Source organism: Perissodus microlepis, chromosome 18, assembly GCF_051167445.1.
Source record: "Perissodus microlepis isolate ML-2025 ecotype Zambia chromosome 18, ASM5116744v1, whole genome shotgun sequence".
In the NCBI taxonomy this organism is placed as follows: domain Eukaryota; kingdom Metazoa; phylum Chordata; class Actinopteri; order Cichliformes; family Cichlidae; genus Perissodus; species Perissodus microlepis.
Window position 1 is genome coordinate 28,066,244 of NC_140478.1, and position 23,385 is coordinate 28,089,628.

General features: G+C 41.6%; 1 protein-coding gene across 1 annotated transcript in view; it reads right to left on the minus strand.

Annotated features, from left to right (window-relative positions):
• Nucleotides 1-23,385, minus strand: part of LOC146368075 (neuropilin-1a-like) — a 97,219-nt gene that overhangs the window by 71,719 nt on the left and 2,115 nt on the right. The window lies entirely within an intron of this gene.

Below are 23,385 nucleotides of genomic sequence, written 5' to 3' on the forward strand. Positions count from 1 at the left end.
CAATAACACATTTCTAAAGAAATCATACAGGATCAGCTGCCAAAGAAATGCCACAAAATTCAGAATTTTACACCAGTAGGCAAAGTAGAAACGCAGTCAAAGCCCAAAGCTGCCCAGATGCAGACTCTCTAAGCTCAGTGAATTAACAGGCCCCAAGTTATTTAACTAATACGCCTATTACGGCAGCAAAAACCTCTAAAAACATGATTATGAAAAGACAGCAGCATTTTATTAAAAAAAATGCTTTTAATTTTAATGTTGTGAAATTTACAGTAGCTCTCAGACAGCTCAGGGGTCAGATGATGTTTTCTGTGTTTAAACAGGGATACGTTCGCCTTGGGTGTACAAAATCTGCTGTTTCTCCTTTTCTGACTTATTTTCCTTTTGTCTCTGGTCTTACTCTGCATGCGTTCGCAGACGGCTTTTACATGCCCGGTGAGAAATGGACTTAAGTGCTCACTTGTAAAGTCTTAGTGCCGACGGTGATGTGTAGGTGATGGCATTTTTATTCATAGCATCAAACTTCCACCCAGCTCCTCCACCTCTCCCTCCCTTGTCCTAGAAAGGCTCATAAAATAACAGGGAGAGTGAGGCGCACAGTAACTGTGTGTGTCTGGTGTGTGTGGCTGCATGCAGATGGCTACACTCACTCCCTCAGTCACTGCAGCCAGTCCTGCAGGCAGTGAGTGTTTGCACAGACAGCCCGTTTAATGAAGTGGGTCTGTCTCTTCACACTCTAGTTAAGGAGAGTCTCTCAGTCTTCAGCCCTGCAGCCTCCTCTCCATCCCCTCACATCACTCATTAACCACACCGGCTATTCATGCCCTCCAAATGCAGCTGTCCGTGGCAAATGCCTTGCTCAAGGGCAAAAATGCTTGGCATTCCATCTGGAGGCCCAAGAGCAGATGTTTAAATTAACATTTTATGCAATTAATGGATGCACTTACTGACCGTCATGTATAGAACAGGAAGTGCATGTGAAGGTTAATAAGCAAGTAGAAGAAGAGCAGAGGAAGAGGTGAAGAGGTGGATAATAAAGTCGCAGGAGCTTCAAGAATTAAACAGTTTCATAAGAAATGTGCGATTTTTTTTGTCCACTCTATAGCACAAAGAACTCATAATTTAACAAAATTCAGTGTAAGCTAATACTTGTGCAGTTTCCCCCTCAGAAAATTAAGGGAGTGTGCCCCAAGGAGCCAGGTCTGTCACTTTTATAATTACGGTTTGATTTGATTGCAAAAGTTACAAGATGAAAGAAGCTGAAGGTTAAGATTAAACTGGTCTGCATCTCTATTTTGGATGCACTTTCTCAAGTTTCTAAATATGTTTGGAGACTATGATTATTGAAAGTTTATGAATTCATTTGAAAAGTCTTTACAGATATTCATCTTACATATATAACCACCTGACAAAATCTATATGGCGAGGACGCTACAGTCTTAACTGCAAAAGAAAATGACTAAGCGGTGAGACTGTGAGTGCCAGTTCAGCTCGCTGGGTGAGCAGGTGACCATATGCCACACGGTCGGAGTGCAGTAGGGTTTGAGTCCGACCTATGGCCCTTTGCGGTGTGGCATCCCCTTCTCTATTTTTTCCACCTTTTGGCTTTAAAACTAAACAAAGTTGAGACCTAACGTGTGGTCTTAACCTAACAGCAGTAACAATAACGCTATATTTTAAATGATGAGAAATGGGCAACTAAAAAAAATAACGATTATGCAGAGGTGTCAAAAACTGCAGTTACTCCAGTGGCCACTAGAGGCTCTAAGACAATTCTCATGTGTGCCTCTGTTAAAATCCCCAACTTCAACAAAATAACATGTTTACAGCTTGGTACAAAGGTTTAGTACAAAGTAGCTAATTTCTCCCTTTATAACACTCGTATGGGGGGTGATCTGCTGTTATAGCTCATCTGTGTGGATTTAGTTAAAGATTAAAGTCTGGGCGTGTCAACACAGGCAGCAGCTAAAATGGATAGCTTGGCCTATGCTAGTCCCATATGTCTATTATTTATGTGCAATAACAACATGCACTTGCATTTTTTTCTGTACAGTCTATGGAAACGGGGCGGCTAGCAAAATTTCTAACAGGCCTAACTGGGAAAACAAAGATGCGATTTCACTGATTAGAAATAATTTCCATTCAGTTGAGAAACCAGCTAAAGCAAAACAAATAAACGTGTCACAGTATCACCCTTGCATATAAGTAATCTCTGTTACGGTAAGTGCAAAGAAAACTGTTGAGAACAGTGACCATTTAGTTCTTCCAGTGCTGCCAAATTTAACACAAATGAGGATGTGGCAGATTACCACTTAAAATAAATAAGATCCAGACATGGAATGGGAATTTTTCACACAGCCCCGAATTCCTTCTCACCTCTTTCCCAAGCTACTGGAGTGCTGAATTGTAAGCATGCACCCTCGTTCTGCTCTCCAAATGCATTACAACTCATTAACATGCTCATGGTGCTGTGTTGTATTGCATTACCCCTGTGGCTAACTTCTTACAGCACATCTGGAACATATCACAGGAGCATTTACAGAGTGAACTTTGAGCTGTTGCTACATTCACCTCCTGCAAGGCGAAGCTGAAGCTGGGAATGACTCAGTGTTTCTGCAGAGCGCCATCACGCCTTCTTCTTTGACATCCCTTTATTTTAACCAGATCCCTTTCCTTTCGTCTGGATCCCTCTGTGCAAACACCGTCTGCGCTCCACCTTCCTCTCCAGACATTAAAGGTTCTTCCAAAAGCTTCTCTTTCAGTCATTTTCAGGTGGTAAAGTTTGATCAAGTACTGTAATAAACTTTTTGGCATGCCCACTTTTCTCCGACAGCACCCATCTACTCCTGTCTCATCCAGTGATTTCCTTCATTAGCCTTTTAACAACCTCAGCAAAATATTTTTGGACTCAGCAGCAGACTGAGAGCCATTGTGTCAATAACACTAAGACAGTACTCTGTTTTTAAAAGGGTATCATGCCCTATTCTCTAAATTTAACAGGTATTGTCATGCATCATTGTCCAACGGGCCTAAAAAAAATTGCATAATGCAACATTTTTTCTTTCACACCCAAACAAGTCTACTTTTAATGTATTAAGCAGCTAAAGCTGCCAAACTGTATATCCTGAATAATTACCCGAAAATCCGTCAATACAAATTCCTTTGCCTTTGTAAACAAGAACTGCACTGAATAATAGGCAAAATTGTCAGCAGCCTTTATATCAGAAGTTCTCTTCTATTACATCCTGTTTCCTGTTCATGAGTCATTTAGGACTCACAACTTTTTACGCCAGAAACGATGGCGCACACACCTTGAATGCTACATTTGATCTGTGCATCATTTCCTCACAAAGCAGAGAGGTGTATCTAGTTAAACTAGGTGTAAATAATGGATGTTGCTCACTGGTTTGTGAAGTTCCACATTGATTTTAGCATTTTGGCTGATGTTGTTTTGTCTTTATGGAGCCAGAAGTCAGCATACTTGAAGAAGGTGAATAAATTATGAGCTAATGCATGCTAGTTTGTTTAGCAAGGTGCAGCCATAGTTTCCTCCACCATAGAATTCAAATAATTTGGTAATATTCATATTGCACATTCATATAAATCACATACAGATGTATGACTTGAATTAGCACAGTTTATGCCCACCTAACAGGTTCTCACTCCCAACGCGTAATATACTGACGATTCGTCACGTCCCAAGGCATTCCATGAGAACGCGAAAGGTGACCTTCCGCGTTCCTATGCTACGCGCCGGACTGTGGATGAAATCGAATAGATTTATTCCAGCCCTAACCTTATCCCTAATCTTAACCACCACCTTAATCGTGTTAGATAGTGTTTTCCAAAGTGATTGAAGTAAAATAAACGTACATGTAGATTCATTCCAAACGGTTCTCATGTTCATTTTTCTGAACTCGTAATATAGGGACATGTTGGGTGGCCGGAAGCGTAATATACCGACTATTTGTCACCTAGCGTAAAATGTTACGCTTTGAGAGTGAGAGTGCGTTTGCCCACCAAATACCACTTAACAAACAGGCTACACGCCTAATCATAGAAAAATTAAGTCTATTAATTATTGTTGACGTGTACATTAAGAAAACATATGGAGTGAGAACAAAACTGTGGAAGCTAAACTTGTTTTTGTACCAAGCAAGGAGAATGACCGTTTCTGCTGTGGACAGTTTAACATGGGAGTCAATGGATTGTGTGATTTGCAAAACCAACTTTAACCTCCTAAGACCCGAACTCTTCCGTGGCATACATTTTTAATTTCTCTTTGATATTTGGACATATTGGGACCCAATGAATATAAAAACAAAGAATTACCAGATTTTTTTTAACCTGATTTTTGTTTCTAAGAAAAATGGGAGCCACATATGAGGATATTCATTTAGAATTTCAATAGAACAGTAGCAGTATAATGTCCTCGTAAATGGATATCAGGCCCTTGTAGAGCAAAATTTAGTATTTTGGTATGTGGACGTCAGGTCCTAGGAGGTTAAGTGGCCAATTGAAGAACTTCCCTGTTGGTTCAACAATGGGGGCACCACACAGTGCTGTCTAAGCTTGACTGGAAAAATAATATGTGAGGAAGGACATAAATGTTCTAACGTGGTCCCCAAATTCTCTCGGATTTTGTGCATACCATTGAACGTCTGTCAATAACAAGCTTCTTGAATAAACAAACTCAAAACTGTCCATTGAAACATTGTTTTCTCAAGTGTTTTTGTTGCTTCAGAAAACAGACTTACGCTCATTCTCCCAGGATTTAAACTGACCTCGAATCTCTAAATTACACGTCTGACCCTCAACTCTAAACTGAGTCAACTAATTTAATGGCTTTCCTTATTGATAACAGCTTTCGTCCCTAAATGCAAGCCAAGCTCCCAGTGTGACTCTGTGAACACATTTTTGTCCTTGTGAGTAATGCGCACACACTCGCACGCGCACACAGGGGGATGCTGAAGGCTACAATGTTCCGATTTTGTAATACATGAGTGGTTTCTGTGTTTAACCGATAAACTCAGCCTGACCAGTCGCTCTGCTGGGAGGCTACAGATGGCACATGTGTGTGCGTGTGTGTAGTGTCTGAGCGCGTGAGCAGAAAACACACTACGATGCCACCTGTCATCACAAACACACACCAGTCCATCCCTCTGCGTTTATCACCTCCTCCGTGTTCATCAAGAAATCGACATCATCTCCTGCTCGCTGTCTTACTCACTCGCTGCAGCTCAACTCATCTCCTTACAATACTCTTAGTCATTCTTCTACTCATGCTCACGTATTTTGCATAAATACTCACTTGCATTCATGCCATCCAATTACTCACAACACACGTGTCCATTTTAAAAAATTGGGTTCTCCCTAACTGACACAATATATTCCTTAACAGCCCCACTGTCACAGACTGACTCGGTACAACTGCAACATGACTGGTAGATGCCACCAAATCCTTTCAGGCATGCAAACCACTGGCCTTCTAACGTATTCTCAACCCAGTGCATCAAACGCTGTAATCTTTCAGTAGCCATTAGTGTCACAGAGAGAAGCTCGAGCTCCGGCGTCAATGCCTTGATCCACCGGGGATGCCTGGAACGATCAAAGCTAATGGTTCTGTTCGAAAAACTGACAAAATATGCAAGACAGTAAGTAGAACAAAAAGAATATGTCATGGTCCCTGTGTCTGCCCGGTCAGCCCTACAAGGCGACGTGTTTGTTTTAAAGTTTTTCTCTCTCGTCACTCTGCCTTCCCCACACACCTGTTTCCAATCACGCATCTATCATGTTAGTCCAAAAAGGCTAGGCAGCGCCTGTACCACCTACGACAACTAGGGAAGTTCAGGGTCTCACCAGAGATCCTCAGGACTTTCTATACAGGCGCTGTGGAGAGCATCCTCACACAGAACATCACATCCTGGTTTGGGAACAGCTGTGTCAAGGACAAAAAGCTCTTCAGAGAGTGATCCGTACAGCAGAACGCTGCTGCAGGACTGCTCTCCCCTCCCTTCAGGACATTCACACCAGGAGATGCTGGTCCAGAGCAGCTCAGATATTGAAGGACCCGTTCCACCCCAGCAATAAACTGTTCCAACTTCTGCAATCAGGCAGAAGGTTTGGCACCATCTGGGCAAGATGCCCTCAGGCCATCCGTGTGTTAAATCAGGACATGCCCCCTCCCCAATCAACCATAACTGACCGAGACGAGACTCGTTGTTATCACATTCTCATATCACGCCTGATCCTCTGGCTTCGCTGCGGCACAAGTCACTTTAACACCCCACTCACACAATGTACATTCCCAAATTTGAACTGTAAATTTCCAGATTGTTTATTTAATTTAATTATCTTAATGTATATAATTCATTCACTGCCTGCACATAATGTCCTCTTTGTATATATTTACTTACTTACTGTATATAATGTTTTCTCTCTCTTTTTGCACAGTCAAGGCGCGTATCAGGACACATTTCACTGTGTGTTGTACTTGTATAACTATGCACATGATACATGAAAGATCTTGAGTCTTTCTATGCCACGTCTTAAGGCCGGGACTTGGAGCCTCTTCTCGCTGGATGCTAGACACGTTAGTGTAAAATCCCAGCTTTGTGAAAATTAGAAAAGCTTTCCTCCGCGAGTTTGTTTCCTGGTTGTGACCTCCGTCTCTTGTAAACCTCTAACCCTGCCTTTTGGAACCCTGAGAGTGAGTTGTTTGGCGTGGCTGTGTGAAGATTTCCCCCCAGCGGAGCGAGCGAGTGTGGAAGGAGCGTGTGGAACTGTGTTTGGAATATGAGTGTGAGAGGACCTGTGGACCCTGGCACCCCCGACTTCTCCCCACCTGTATATATTCTGCACCTGGTATTTTTGTGAATAAAAATACCAGGTGCAGAATTCAGTCTTTCAGTCTGCGCCCGACTCCCATCCGTTCACCGTAACAGAATAGTGGTGTCGTCGGCTATCGACAGAGAGACCATTTGTTTTCACCGTTTCCTTTCATTCGAACCTGATATTTGATAGAAAACGATGAACTTTCTGGGTGTGATAAGTGAAGCAAATGTTGAAGCGCCTTCTTTGGTGCCAAAAGAGTTCTGGTTGCATAGAAGACTTTGGAGTCGAGTCAGAAGTCTTTAGAGTCAGAAATGAGGATTATCCAGGCAGTGCTCATTGGCTAGCAACTTGTCAATCCCAATGTCCTCAGTTTGACAGTCACTAAGCTGGTTAGGCTATGAATGCTCAGCTCGAAGCTTCCTAACGGGGCTTCTTTAGCTGACTCTACAATAGACAAACTGCACGTGGAAAGATGGTGCTATAGTGGTGCTGAAGGTGTTCAAATGTGATGCCAAGCTGTGCTAACCAGGACAAAAGCTGCTCTCAGTGTTACAGTGCATCAGCAGAGGACTCCAGCTAGGAGAAAATTGCCTGGCTGTGAGACTGTGCTGGTTCTTCACCAGATGTGTTGATAAACGTGTATCATTGCTTCTTGAATATCCTGTTTTTACATGGTCCAAAGATTATGCATGTAAGGGTTTAGAGAAAGCGGTTGGCAAGTCTACAGTGACAAGTAAAATATGTGGTGTCACATAATTCATCACTTCTACCCGACCCAGCAGCTTATGCCAGCCTTGAGATTAAGAATAGCATCAGAAAAAATGACCTAACTCTCAAATTCAGCAGTTAAGGACACACTTATCACACACAACAGTCATTTCACATCTAACAGACTTAGATGATCAATGACCATGGCTGCTAATCAAATACCCTGAACCTACATGCAAATTTGGTCCTAGATAAATTGTTCATGAGACTCTGTAACTGAGGTATGATGATGAATCTCAAAAACTGAGAAAACATATTAAAGCAAATCCAATTTAAGCCAATAGGATTAAACAGTCACAAGAAGTTTTCCCAAAAAATAAATTGGGCCAAGCAGCCAAAGTATGAATATCCTCATCCTTCACCTCGGCCGTGCAGATACAAAGCCACGGCAGCGCAATCCTTCTGGGAAATTAAAACGGAGGCGAGGAGGAGGTGGAATTTGTTCTCATTTAGGAAGCCTTAATCCAGCAGAAAGGGGAAAGAGAACACCGTTTTCCCCTCCGCTTTCTTAGACAGACTGTTTAGGGACCCAGAAGGATGAAATGAGATTTGCTGCAAACTCGTCGGTGTTTAATGTGGAAAAGGTGAAAAGAACGAACGTCAGAGTCGACATTTTGGAGAGTTGGAAAGTTATTCCGTTGCTCAAAGTGCTTTTGTTTTATGAAAAAAAAAAAAAGATGAGCTAAAGCCTGTATGTTTTATACAAGTAATAAAAATCCAGGTGTTTCCTGTGAGCGCAGAAAATGAGATAAAGTTTAATCAGCTTCATAAAATTTGCTACATCCTGAGTATGCCTGGGTAACTTTAGACTTCAATAAACACAGCAGGGCGTTTCTGAGTCTGAATCCTGAAAAACTCCAAACTTCTCACTTTGTACCTGAGAGATTTGGGAGGAAAAAGACCCTTTGTCAACCGACACTCAATCCTCACCTCTCTGAAGTGATCCAGGGTCAAAGCAATAAACACACTGTCACTTCCACTGCACTTTGACATGCGTTAGCACTCGACAAGTTCATTTGCATTCACAGAGAGGCTTTCCCCGCTATACATTCTCCTCTCTAGTTTCCAAAAACATGTGAGATTAATTATCCAACCCTATTCAGACACAAATATAGAAACTCTAGCAGGGATTGTTCAGTGTGCAGCGATGGACGCTTGCTGACAGACAGACATGGAGGCAGATAGAGAGATAAAGAGCAAACACTCAGAGGCTGCGAAACAGTCTTCATTCTGACAGAAAGATGATACCGAGCAGAACTGCCTCCTGGTGTTGGGACTTAATGACTAACATTTGGAAAATAAACCAAGTTATATGGAGATTAGCCCATTTGCAAAATTGGCTTTTCAGTAATAAAAACATAAACACCCAAATGAGTCTCGTATTATTTGAGGATTACTGTTTCTGGAGCTCCACGCTAACACTTTAGCAAGATGAATAACAATAGGATTAGAGTTTTTAAAACAACAGCATGTTCTAATTGGAAAGCTGAAACATTTCTCATCATTCAACAACCAAAAAGTTGATGCACATTCTCCAAAGAGCCAAACAGAACTACATTCTCCTCATTCAATTAACACTAATCGCCATTTCTCATAATAAAAATGTTCGGCAGTTATAACCGATGTGTCTTATCTGTTCATCTAAACACACCGACTATTTCCTGTTATTGCTCAAATAAATGTGCACTATACTAAATGTTAGCAAAGAACAGCACAAAATATCTCTGGTGACTAATGCAGCATTTCCTGGGGAGTTTCCTTGATTCATCAGTCTAATTCAAAACTACTTACAGCTCATTATGCAGAGTCACCTACCCCCACTCACTGTGCTTTGCAATGTATGCAAAAGTTAAACTAAGAAAGACACAGACACACTGCACTAAAGTTTATTCACATGAAAGTAAAGTATCAAGTTATTCTCAAAGTTTTTCTAGATAGTAGCAACTAGTATTGGGAGAAATCACTGGTTTTCTTTGGGGCCACATTTGAACTTGAATGGTGGCATTGATTCTGGTCTGGCTGCTTTAACTCAGCCGCAGGTTCACCTTATATTGGCCAAATGTCAGGTAGCTTATGAAGGTAGCTCACAAAATATTTGCTGTTGTTCACGTCAAACATAGCTCAAGACTTTTGGGCTGCAAATGAGCTGTAAGTGCAACACGTAGCTCAGATTAGGCCCAAATGTGTCTGTTAGCTGGGCTGGGTCAACACAATGAATGCATTCATTCATACATGCATGCATTGGTCTAATTTTTAATTTGTGCATATATCTGTGTGTTTTTGCTTATGCCTCCCACACATTTCCGTCTGTTTATCATCTGCCCGCAAGATGTGTATGCATGTGTATGTTCTGCCTGCGTGTCTCATTCAGAGGTCACTCTGGATGTTTCTACCCAGACAGATACAACACATTCCTTTACAAGCTAAAGAAGAAAAAGGCTGTTGTCCATCCCGCAACTGAACTGCCATTCAGACTGCACTGAGGGCTGGTTCCCTGTTACGCATATTTAAAAGCCCCTCAAGCTGCTCGTCCTCCCTGAAGGGGGTCAAAACACAGTTTGACCCCTTGACCGACCTCTAACCCTCATATCCCGAGCCTGACCTGTCCTTGTTTTCACAGAAGTCGGATCGAAACTGAAGCACGAGGAGTGAAGTCGTTACGTTTGGTGATGAGGAGCAGTGTGGTCGCTTTGATTTTTATGCATTTAACAAACAAATCACAAGGATTCTTTTCTCTCTCTAAAGACATGTCTGGGAATCCTATTTTAGAGGTGTCTCAAAGTTCACACAGGGGCATTTTTACACCACAGCCAACTGCTGGGCCAGACCCCGTTTTCCCTGAGAGCTTTGCTGAAGTGTGAAAGCTGCTCTGGCTGGACTTCAATCCAGAAAAACTGTCTTAAGTAGATTCTTATGTGCTATCAGGAACAAATAATCCAGAAGTAAAGGGCAAAAATGAAGAGACTGTGTATTGCATTTGTACAAAAATACAGAGCAGCAGATTTCAACTTTGATTGCAACACAATTCTATGTTGCAACCAACATTTCAGAGAAGAGTCTTGTGTATCAAAACAAACCTGAATAATCACTTAAGCCAAGCTAAAACCTGAAAACCTCTTAAGATTTAAAGGAAGCCATATCCAACCAGCACCACATGAAATATAATCCTAAAGGCGATGCTTATACTTAAACGCCTCTTCGGATAAAAATCACCAAACTTATTCAACCCATCCAGCAATTTATGAAACATTTATTCACTACCATCTGTCATTTTAGTGCTTACTGTGTATCAGTTATATTGAAGTTGAACAGAAGATTAGATAACAACCAATGGAAGCTTGAAAAAAAAAGAAAAAAAGAGTTCAAAACAAGCTTTATCATCACCGTTAAATCCAGCTGTTTACTCTGATGGATGCCCTCTGATGCCCTCTGATGTATAAGTGTGTGAGTGTGTGTTGCTTTGAGGACATCTGGAGTGTATCAGCGAGTGTGTCCTGTAAATCCTATGATTGCAGCTGTGTGTGTGTGTGACATTGTCGACTAGGTTCCCCCTTTCTCCCCCCTGCAAGCTCTCTCCCTGCTAATCTGCTCGTTAAGGATCTAATCTGACATGTGTTTTCATTTGTGTGTGAAAGTGTGAGTGTCTGTCTGTGTGTGTAGTTCACTGATGAGTCCACAATGGCTGTGATTACATTCACAACACATTGTTAGTTTTATTGCGCGCGCGTGTGTGTGTGCATGCACTTGACTTTGTGTTTGCTTAGCTGGTATGTGCGCTATTGTTTAATGCCTGCCTCAGTGTGAATCAGTGTTTCCATATGTGAGAGCTGATTCACAGAATTCGGGGCCTGTAATTGTTTAAAAAAGGCAAATCTAAACAATATTAACTTACATAAGAGAAACAATAGCAGGATTCAGAGTTCACCCTTCCTCCTTTTACACAAATATTTGCTGCTGAAAGAGTGAAGTCAGCTGGTGAAAGTCTGTTTGTTCGCCAGTGTTTAACCTCTGTTCGTACTAAATGGTGGATGTCAATTATTGCATTCACGGCTAAATAAATTCTAAAAACCTCGCACCAGCCAGATCTGTAAATCTAACTGTCAGTTATTGTAAAGTGCTTTCATTCGGTGTGTTTTTCCTAAAAGAAATATTTATTTTTTCTTTTAAGGGCCTCAAAAAGATCCAATCAACCAAACAATCACCATTAAATAACTCAAAGCTCTGAGTTCTTTGATTGAGGTGTCTCCTTATGCTCTTTGTAGAGGTTTCCTTGTATTTTTTCCTGCATGACTTTATTTTGAGTGCAGGGTGTCCTTAAAGCTGTCACATATTTTGCACGATTCCTATGAGCTTATCAAAACTTCTAAATCCTTCATAATCTTATAAATTTAATCTTAAGCTCCTAATTAGGAGGCATGAAAACAGAAAACTCAGTTTCACCCTAGGTTGTCAGATTACCCCTGCTAGTTCTCTCATGGCTTGCAGTTAATGGATATATGAGATCTTTGAGAAGTTACGTGCAATATCTGGTAAACAACAGAGATAAGGACTCTGTTTTCTGGTTGTGTATGCACACATTTCTATCTAAGGCCACTACATCTCAGTTATTCTGGGTGCTCACCGACCCTTTTTTAAAAAGCCGATTCTTACACCTTCGCAAATATCGTCTTCTATGATAATGTGGTTCAGACAAAAGCAAATGCTGGTAGGCTGTAATTTGGCCAGTTATCGTTTTGTGTTTGTTTTTTGTCAAACAGGGCCGAGAGCTCAGGTTGCACACGGTTTAAAGTTCACCATCATTTGTCAAATCAAGCAGAGAGGGAGAGCATATGGCGAGCAGGGGAGAACGTGGGATGAAAACATAGCAAGTGCACACTGAGTTCACAGGGAGAAGAGAGCAAGACGACGGACAGAGAAAAAGAAAGTAATGGCAGGAGGCGACTGGATCAAACAAGTGACAGGACAGCCTGAGGGTGGAGGAGGTGGAGAGAAACAGTGAGAGGTCTGTCGCTGAGGTCAGGATCAGACTGACCGTGCCAACCAGCATGACGCTCGCTGTCTCTCTGAGGATATTAGTGCCCTTCTGATCTCTTTTTCATCCTTCTTTGCTTTTATCACTTCACTCTCTAACCTTTGGCTTAATCTTCATCTCTTCTTATGAAGCAGATTTTCCCTTTTCTATAAAAAGCTGAACGTTTTTTCTGACCACACAGGATTAAACGATCAAACTTCAGTCCTCAGTGTGTATTTCTATTTCTATTGAAGCTTAGTGCTCATTTTTAAAAAAGGAGAAAGCATGCAGGTTTTTATGATTGCAGCTATTGTTAGATCTGTAGAAGGAACATTAAGTCTTTGTCTCTGTATCGCTGAGGATCTCTCGGCATGCAATCACGGTGTTGGTTGTCGGCTTCGGCTCTCTGTCACTCTCTGTGTAGCTACCACGCAACTCTACCGAGGCACGCGAGTCCACTGCTCCCGGGGCCTCTTGTTGCCCCCATCTGCACCCACAGGCATCCTGCAGTGGAGGCTGAGGGCTGTCAGGGGCCACTATGAGATTGGCTTTACAGTCAAAAACAACCACCAGCCTGCAGTCAAACCACTGCCAGACATGGATGCGTAAAAGGAAAGCTTTAAGGTGGTCTGCTTTACAAGTTTAAATAGTCCCGGTGTGCCTGCTATTTTTACAAATGTACTCGAGAAATCACAAATTTGTTTGTGCATTACTGAAAAAAATGGAAATGATATTACATAAGACACTACAACTGTTCATTCAGAATGCAAACACGATGACGCTGACTTAATCCTCATTGTGCTTTTGTGCTTTAAAGTTACAGATAGAAGAAAAACACAAAACAAACAGCTAAATTATTTTTGAAGGCTCCCGCCTCAATTTTTTGGGCCACAAGTCACTCGTGGAGTGACAGCAGCACATTCAGCCTTCCTGTTTTGTGTGGTCGCTGTGGAGCTGAAAAGTACAACCATCTGGAAGGGAGGCTTTTATTTTTCCTCTGAAAATGGCAAAGTCAGAGTGAATGCTGAGAATTCAGAGCGCGGGGCGGGTGAAGCGACGCCTCGGTCTAAAGCCACAAAACAAAGGATGACATTCAAGACGACGTGTTTTGATGTGGTATAAACGCACACTTTCAGAAGAGGAGGGAACAAAGTTCGTTCAAATGTATTCATATATTCGGTAAACACCCTTTTATCCACTAATCGTGTCATGCTTCTCTCAGTCACCCAGTCGCCTATATGTAATTTTTCATCAAAAACACTCATATCTTGCCAATCATTTGTCAATCTATCCATCCATTCTGACATTTATTCCCATCACACTGAATTCCATCCTTTTATCGGCCCATCCATAAACGCGTGCGTCCATTAATTTGATTCTACCATCTATTTTATACCAGGGTTTGTTTCCTGTGGAGGTCCTCAAAGCACCTAATAAAAAGCCCAAACAAGCTTCTCCTACACTCCTTCAGTCTGTGTAACAGTGTCGCTGCCCATCACACTTTCTTCTCTTATTTTATTTTGCAATAAAGTGTATTTCAGTCAGGACCTCTATAGTTATTTCCATCTGCAGTAATTTATATCTGGCTGCCTAGCTCTGTCCTGGGGCCTCCCTGACCCTCCATTACGGGAGGAGAGCATACCTCCCAGCCGTTCCATGTGCATACATATAAATGGAAAGATGCAGAAGGAGATAGCAGCGGCAAGACCTCATTACAGGATGGAGCAAGTATCAGTAACGACAGACATGACAATGATTAAGTAGGACACGCCACGTAAAGGAAGAAGTGGAGTGAAAATGTGGGTTGCAAAGCGACAATAATATTGTCTGATCTAGCTTAAATCTTATATATAACTCTTACTGGTCTTGCCTTAAAGCTATATTAGTTTTGCTGACTCTTCTTCGTTGTTGCCTAAAACACTGGGGTCAACTAAATGAAGCTTATGCATAAGTTCAGTAAGGAATCACTGAACAATCACTGATCTGCCTGCTTTCCTGGCTGCTTTTGTGCTACGGCTTTCCAATGCCGGACTAGAGCAGCGCAGATCCTGAAGGACCCGTCCCATCCTGGCAACAAACGGTTCCAACTTCTGCAATCCGGTAGAAGGTTCCGCATCATCCGGGCAAGGACAGAGAGACTCAAGAGGAGCTTCTATCCCCAAGCCATCTGGGCCCTAAACCATAACATCCCCCCCAACACCACACACGCCCGCCCTCTCACATCATCCATAAGTGACTGAGACAAGACTCTCTTCTAGACACTCTAAACCCACCGGCACAATGTACATTTCAAATTCTTTTAATTTGAAATATGTTCATATTGTCTATTTTGTAAAATGTTCAGATTGTCTATTCTTATTTAATTCACTTAATGTACTTTTGCACAAGTCGAGGAGCGAGTCAGGTTACATTTCGCTGAGTGTTATACTTGTATAACTATGCATGTGGCGAATAAAGAATCTTGAATCTTGAATCAATACCGACACCATTACTCTAGTCCGATCATCTAGTTGTCCGCCTTCTTTGAGCCAATCAGGCTCAGCGTCGCAGGGTTTAAATCTGTGCTCTCCGTCATTTTCACATCCTCCCCATCTCCACCTCAGAAACCTCAGCCAGAGCTCTATTCAACCCATAATCTCCATCTTCTCCACCACCACCAGCGTCTCGACTCCGTGGGGTCCTGTTCTAAATCCTATCACCGCTGGGATTCCTTTCAGCCATGATGGGCCATCGGAGTCTAATCCCCAAATACTTTATTTTCTCTATCTTAATAAATCATGTTCAATTCCTCCAAGTGATCTCTCCTCATTGAAATAAATGTTACTGCAAAATAGAAAAGAAACAAGCTTTTCCAATGATCCATTCTTCATTTCTTCACATCACACCATGCCTCAGCAAAATATATATATAAATAAGTGAGACATACTGGGAATAATAATAGAAATGAGAACATGAAATCAACTTTGAAAACACGAGCTCCACCAACCATTACACACGCAACACAAATGCCCTCTAACAGTACGTTTCCATTCATGTGACACCTCCGGGCTACGAGATGTCGGTCCTGTGACTGTGTCTCTGCTGGGGCATTTTTCTAACTTATCATGAAGCGCTTTGCCTCGAGACAAACTGTAAGGAGCAACTGGTCCTTCCGTCACACTCTGGAGGAACTCTATTTTTCTCCCTTTTTCCTTTTTTCCTCTCCCCCTCCAGCCTCTCCTCTGTACGATGACGAGTTCGCTGTATGTTCCTGAAATGTCAAGCTGCATCAAATTTAAATGTGTTGCTGGGTAGAGAAAAGGGGAAAAAAAACATAGATATCCTTATAATGTTATTTATTATCACGAGGCAGTCCACAAATTGCAGCTGTGATTAACTACTCTAATTATCTTCTTAGCCGTGCCTACTTTTACTCAAACGGACCCTATACCCTGTTTCATCTCCATCACCGAAAGGAGAGTTTTTACTTGTGTATTTTACACTCATTTATTTTTTTTAACCCATGTTAATGCAGACCGATACGACGAACTTGTAGTAAATCACACTTAAAAAATCTACATGATGATAAAAACCTGGCAGCAGGGTGCATGTGATGTGGAGTGTAACCCAGTTCTAAAACAAAGAACCCCAGTGTTTTTCCACATATGAATCACACTGAAATCCACTTGTATGTTTATTAAACTGGTGGTGCTGGAAAGCCTTGAGGTCATGTGACACAGCTTTGATAGCTTCCTCTGTTTTGGATTTTCTGGTTCTCTCTGTTCTCTCTAAGCTCAGCATTGTTAAGACTGTTTATAACTGTTCACCAACTGAAACAGCGACTAGCTGAACTTCACAAAATCCCAACTCTGAATTCTCTTTATTTGCACCTTCCTGCTTCAACCAGAATTAAGAGGCCAGGTAGCTGCCAGGTGCTGCTAATGAAATGCATTTGATTAATTGATCATCATCAAGTGTGGGCACCTCTATAAAAGCAGAAGTTTTATCAGTTCGCTGGTCTGGAGTATTCAGGTTTATTGTGACACAAGCCATAATCTTCCCAGGAGTGGATATCTCATCAAATTCACTCCAAAGTCAGACCGTTCAGCGCTCAGGGAAACTGCAAAAAACTAGAGGCCTCAGTTATGATGTTGACTGTTAAATGTTGTGACAGTGCAATTACAAAAAGACTGAACAAGTAGGGCTTGTTTGGAAAGGTTACCAGGTAAAAGCCTCCTCTCTCTAAAAACAACCTTGCAGCACAGCTCAGGTTTGCAAAGCTGCATCTGAACATAAGACTGCTGGAACAATGTCCTTTGGACAGATGAGACCAAATTAGAGATGTTTGGCCTTAATGTGCAGCACCATATTTGGCAAAAACGAAAGACAGCAAATCAGCACAAACACCTCATTATCAAGCATGGTGGTGGACGGGTGATGATTTGGGCTTTTTCCTCCCAGCCATAGGACCTGGCACTTTGCTGTTACTTAATCAACCATGAAGTCCTCTGCATACCAAAGTATTTTAGAGTCAAATGTGAGGATGTCTGTCCAACAGCTAAAACTTGGCTGATACTGCAGCACATCCTATGCTGCTGTGGTTGGGACAATGATCCCAACCACAGCAGCAAATCTACAACAGAACGGCTGAGAAAGAAAAGAATTAAGTGAAGAAGTGGCCCAGTCGAAGTCCAGACCTCAGAGAGAGCCGTGCATAAACAAATGCCCACAAAGTACAATGACCTGAAGAAAATATTAGATATATTAAATATATTAGAAATATCCTGTCTCAGAGTGATGCTGAAAAACTAGTTCATGCATTTATTACTTCCAGGCTGGACTACTGTAATTCATTATTATCAGGATGTCCAAAAAACTCACTGAAAAGCCTTCAGCTAATCCAGAATGCTGCAGCAAGAGTACTGACAGGGACTAGAAGGAGAGAGCATATTTCTCCTGTTTTGGCTTCCCTTCATTGGCTTCCTGTTAAATCCAGAATTGAATTCAAAATCCTGCTCCTCACATACAAGGTCTTAAATAATCAGGCCCCATCTTATCTTAATGACCTTGTAGTACCATATCACCCTATTAGAGCACTTCGCTCTCGCTCTGCAGGCCTACTTGTTGTTCCTAGAGTATTTAAAAGTAGAATGGGAGGCAGAGCCTTCAGTTTTCAGGCCCCTCTTCTGTGGAACCAGCTTCCAGTTTGGATTCGGGAGACAGAAACTATCTCTACTTTTAAGATTAGGCTTAAAACTTTCCTTTTTGCTAAAGCATATAGTTAGGGCTGGACCAGGTGACCCTGAATCCTCCCTTAGTTATGCTGCAATAGACGTAGGCTGCCGGGGGATTCCCATGATGCATTGAGTTTTTCCTTTCCAGTCACCTTTCTCACTCACTATGTATTAATAGACCTCTCTGCATTGAATCATATCTGTTATTAACCTCTGTCTCTCTTCCACAGCATGTCTTTTATCCTGTCTTCCTTCTCTCACCCCAACCGGTCGCAGCAGATGGCCGCCCCTCCCTGAGCCTGGTTCTGCCGGAGGTTTCTTCCTGTTAAAAGGGAGTTTTTCCTTCCCACTGTCGCCAAAGTGCTTGCTCATAGGGGGTCATATGATTGTTGGGTTTTTCTCTGTATCTATGAAGCGCCTTGAGGCGACTTTTGTTGTGATTTGGCGCTATATAAATAAAATTGAATTGAATTGAATTGAATTGAAAAGTTGTAAAGCAAAATGGGCCAAAAAAAAAAAAAAATCATACAGTAAACAATCACTTCAAGTTACTGCATTGCATCGTCATACTTTTTCACAGAACTGCAAAGAATCATGTGAGTCCCTTTCATATAACTGTAGATGTATTTGAGCCAAATTGGGCTATGAAATCCACGACAGACCTCTTCTTTGTCTCTTCTTTGATGTGGCTGGTAACCAAAAAAAAATGTTGGTGACAGAAGCAAAACTCAACAAATCTTTGAAACTGTTGTTTCACAAAGAGGCCTCAGAATCGCTTCAGTGCTTTTTTGTATTCAGTGAGTCACGTTCAGTACTCTGTCCTTCCAAACGATATTCACTTACCTGCTATCCGAATGATCAAAACTGAATTAGAGCCCCAGTATGTTGCCTTTAACCTTCCCACTTTTTATGCTTATCCAGGATTTTAGGTTCACATTTTCCCTTTAATCTATCATTTATTTCATTTTATGCGCGTGATTTTTCTTTATGCATTTGGACATTTATCTACATGAAAGAAAGATGAGAGCCGAACAACAAAATTGCTCAAAGACAATATCCATCACTGAAAGGAGATAGAAATGGCAGATTTCCTTTTGAAGTTACCTTTAATGCATCAGTATGAATGTGCGCATGAGGATGTGTGGTTTGTGCGTACTGTAGCAGCGTGCATCGACGTCTGAACACGAGGCTTAATGTAAGTGACAGAAAGTTTAGGCTGCCTGTGTTTGTGTGCGTGCTGTGTATGTGTGAGGTGCACGCTGTGCCAGTTCAGCCTCATGTAGGAGGCAACAGTTCAGCCAACTCCTAAAAAGATGTCCCAAATTATCCGGCCACCGACGCATGTTCCTTACCCATGCCTCTGCTCTATTTTACCACGCTCCACGGGGATTCACTTTGTCGGCCACGCTATTTCAGACGTGGACGTGAGACAAGTCTTGTTCTGGTGCGGCTCCAGATTGGCTACAGAAGAAGAGCCGACGGATCTTAATGTGTCTGAAAAAAAAGTGTTACTGCTTCTCGTCTGTTCACCGAGCACAGAATTTGTCACTTGAGAGGTTGGGTGATAATTCCAACAACGACCTTTTACTTCCACAGACTGACTGTTTTTCTGAAGCTTGCGATGGCCTCGTGAACCACAGATCCATCTATTTGACCTCAAAGTCCACAAAAAAAGATGCTTCCATTTTTATTTCTTTTTAAATAACAGCAGCTTATAATGGTGTGTGTTACACTTGTGTTATTTTTCAGATAAAGGTACATTGTTTCCAAACTGATGGATCATCTAAATCTAGTGCACAGCTCCTCCCAGATTTCTTTCTTCATGAATCACCCCTGTAGAAAACAAGGCTCACAAACATATATTTTTACATATGCTGTAATTAGGGATCATAATTACAAACCGTGGGTCATGAGGCTGCACGGGGAAGATATTTTGTGACACAGATGTCGGAAATGTAGCCGGCGTTCGCTCGTGGAACAGCACTGCTATGGTTTCTCTGCTTGGCTAGTTAACTGCAGACATGCTTCACAGCAGTGGAACATGTTTGTTCTGTTTTGGTCCAATAATTTAATTATGGGACTGGGAGAAATGGGCAAGTGGCTACATGCTATGACGGAGGAGGTGGGATTGTCATTCCAACAATGAATTTCAATTTGGAGAGTATCTTAAAATCAGGGATATTTGAGAAACTGTAACCTAAATGCCACTGGCTTGATTTTCCTTGTAGGATTTCCAAATGTGTGTTAGCGAGACACTTCAAACCAGCACTGTGAAGGTGCTGTGAAGGTTACTGATGATTGTAGTGCTTTGGAAACTGAAACACTGGTTGATTAGCAGACAAGTAAGTGACAATAGTTTAATTTATGCCATTAATCAGACAAAAAAAGATGGAAAAACACGTTTTTGTTCTTTTTAGCTTCTCAGACTGGATGATTTCCTGTTTCCTCTAAGAGTTAACTAAATTTGCTCTCTGGACTATTGATTAGGCATAGCAGACCATTCAAATGCATCATCTTGGCTTCTTTGAAGATGAAATTGGCAATTTGCACCATTTCAAATTAATCAGTTTATTAGCCAAAATACATTTACTATTGTTGTGTGTTACGAGACCTAAATCAATGATCAGTTTTCGTAGCTGTTAGTACTTGTTGTAAGCTGCCTGCTTCTAGATCGTCTTTCTGCTGAGTAGAGGTAATGTGAATTGTGTTGCCAGCTTATAAACAGTCTGCAGAGGCATAAACAATTCAAGTTTAAACTGAGTCATGAGTTTGAGACCTGTCTTTTGGGTTAGGGGGCTTTTTAAAAAAAATGTCAGGCGTCAGAGCACTTTGGTAGGCTTTGGCAACAAAAGCACTTGGATGCATTAAGGCAGCAAAGCTAATAGACTAAGGTGAGAAAAACAGTACTGTTTGTGTAAATTGCTTCCTTTCACATCATAAAGCACATGTTACAAAGCTCTGTTTGTTAGCTCACCATATTTACCATTGTATAAATTCCATATTCACTGCATCCTGCCTGAGGTCTCTTGTATAACGTGTCTTTTTATCTACTAATCATTGAATACAATCAATTATAAGAGCAAACTAAGCCTGCTAGCTCAGAGCTACTGACCATATGTATTGGACTGATAACAGCTGATGACAGCTATTGACTGGGCTGATAAAAGGTGTTAAATTGCTGTTGTTACAGCTTTTAGTTTAATAGCATGTTACTCACTACTGTAAAACAGAGTCTTAAAGTGATAGTCTGAAATACTTCCAGGTTTATACATTTTCACATTTTTAGCTTAAACATGATTTTATGAATAATCGAAACTGTTTCTGGGTGATGTATGGCACCTACAGGGCGTTCAGGTGAGCAGTAGCTGTCCCAGGTGTTCTACAACAGGTGTGTAATGCCTCATCCGCCTTCGTCTATCAACAGAGATTAACGCACAACTTTTCAGACATTCAGTTCACAGTAAAACATTATATTCTGTTCCTGTTTCCACTCATGCCCCCGCCAACTGCCGTATCATACTCCGGAGCTGACGCTGTGCCATCCATCCAGTGAAATAAAACTAAGATATCATCTCAGGAAATTTTTAAGTGGGACCGCAGCGCTGCCAAAGGCTTAAGGCCCCCCTCGACGGGCATATTTCGAAGATTTGACTCGTTCCCAAAAACAACACCGCTCCTGCCAAGTCAGAGAGCTACGAGCTGCACCCCATCATCATCCAACATAAACTCACACAACAAATAATGAAACCAATCAAGGAAAGCGGAGAGGCCCCTAAGTAAACAGCCAAATGACATGTTGAGGTGGCTGCAGGGTGGTCAGGCTGTTCAGCGGGCACAGGCGCGTCAATCATAATGTGGAAACGTTGGCTCTCTTGACTGCGAGACATGGAATCAGGCACGTGTGGCTAAAATGAACAATCCCATAACACTGAAGAGCAACACGATCAATACAGCTCATGCTTCCATTTCCCCCCTGGTTTCACACTTTTCCACCTTTTGGACATAAAAAACTTGATCTTCGAAAACCTGAACACACTCTGTTGGTGCTTTGCTCGACACCAGAAGCCAGATGGTCTCTAGTTAATATTAAAACCATTTGCTCATGATAAAACCTGATTAAACTGTAATATTTTATTTTACAACTGCCTTATTTCAGCACATTAACCTATGGAAAAGTCATTTAGGGAGACAATAACGTTCAGTTCGAGATCTACTGCAGTGCCAGCCAGCCACTGTCGAAAATTTTATCGCCATGATTTATTACATTTCATTAAGTACTTAAATAGCATTATTGCATGCTTATACTGCTCCCTGGGTTATCACACAAAATAGGGTCACTGCAGAATTAGCTTCCAAAGGAGATTCTTTTCAGCTTGTTTGCTTTCAGCACGGTGGACGGAGTATATTCCCCCGAAAGACACACGATATCCACTATCTGTCCCGAGCGCTAATGGTTTATTAGTCCCTTGGTGCTGAAACATGATCCAATAGTATTGGTGGACCCCATCTGTGAGACAGCACTGGACAGCTAGTCATGATTTACACAGGAGCCATTTATGGAGCTTTTAAAAAAGGCAGAGGAGCCGACATAAAAACAAGCTTATTTATGGACAACAGCAACACATGGGTTGTGGTGCGGCCGTGCACAATTGAGTGTGTGTTTCTTTGTCAAAGAGGGTGGCTTAAGGGTGTCTGCATGGGTGCTTGCTCACAGGTTCTGAACAGTAATTCAAAGGAAAGCACCATGAGACGCACACATGAATGATTCCAGCGTGTGTGTATCATTATAAGAATGTTTTTTCAAAAAGTCGATAACCCAAACTGCCTCCAGTGACAGCGATAAGGCTGAATAGACCTTTATTTATCTTTTGATGATCATTTTCACAAAAAGGAAAACAAAAAAAAAACAAATAAAAAATATAAAATACAAGTTCTCAGGAAACAACATCCCGTCACTTACGTTGTTTTGTCTGACCAGTGCTCCCAAACTCGAATATATTTCCTTAACTATGATGGAAGACAAAGAAAAGCACAAAAGCTTCACAGTAACTCAAAAACTGCAACTTTCCTAAAGAAATAAATGTTTTTGTTAGATATCAGGATGCACTGGTGTATTCTTTTGTTACTGTGATTCATAAATAGCGCAAGAAAAAGCAGGAGAGGAAGCATGATTACAGATAAAAGCATTAACTGACTCGTGTTTATCTTTCAACATCTTCCTCAGAAAAGCCAACACAGCAGCCCTTCCACCCATTTTAAAAATCAAATTTGATCATTATTCCAATGCTGCATACAAAAAGGCACACAAAGCGTTTCTTCTTCAAGTACAAACAGGTAAACTCTACTTCCAAATGAAAAGTAAACACTTTCTCCATTTCAGCAATGAGCAAAGTGAACTTCATTAATCAAAAGCGGATGCAGCCAGTTTTGCAGAGTTTGCTCCCCCCTAAAATCATGCTAAAAGCCCGTCCAGCCTGCCTCCTTATCATGTATGAATTACTAAACCCATCAAAGCCCATTTCCTCTGAAGTAATTGCCAGCACCTTCAGCGCCATATCT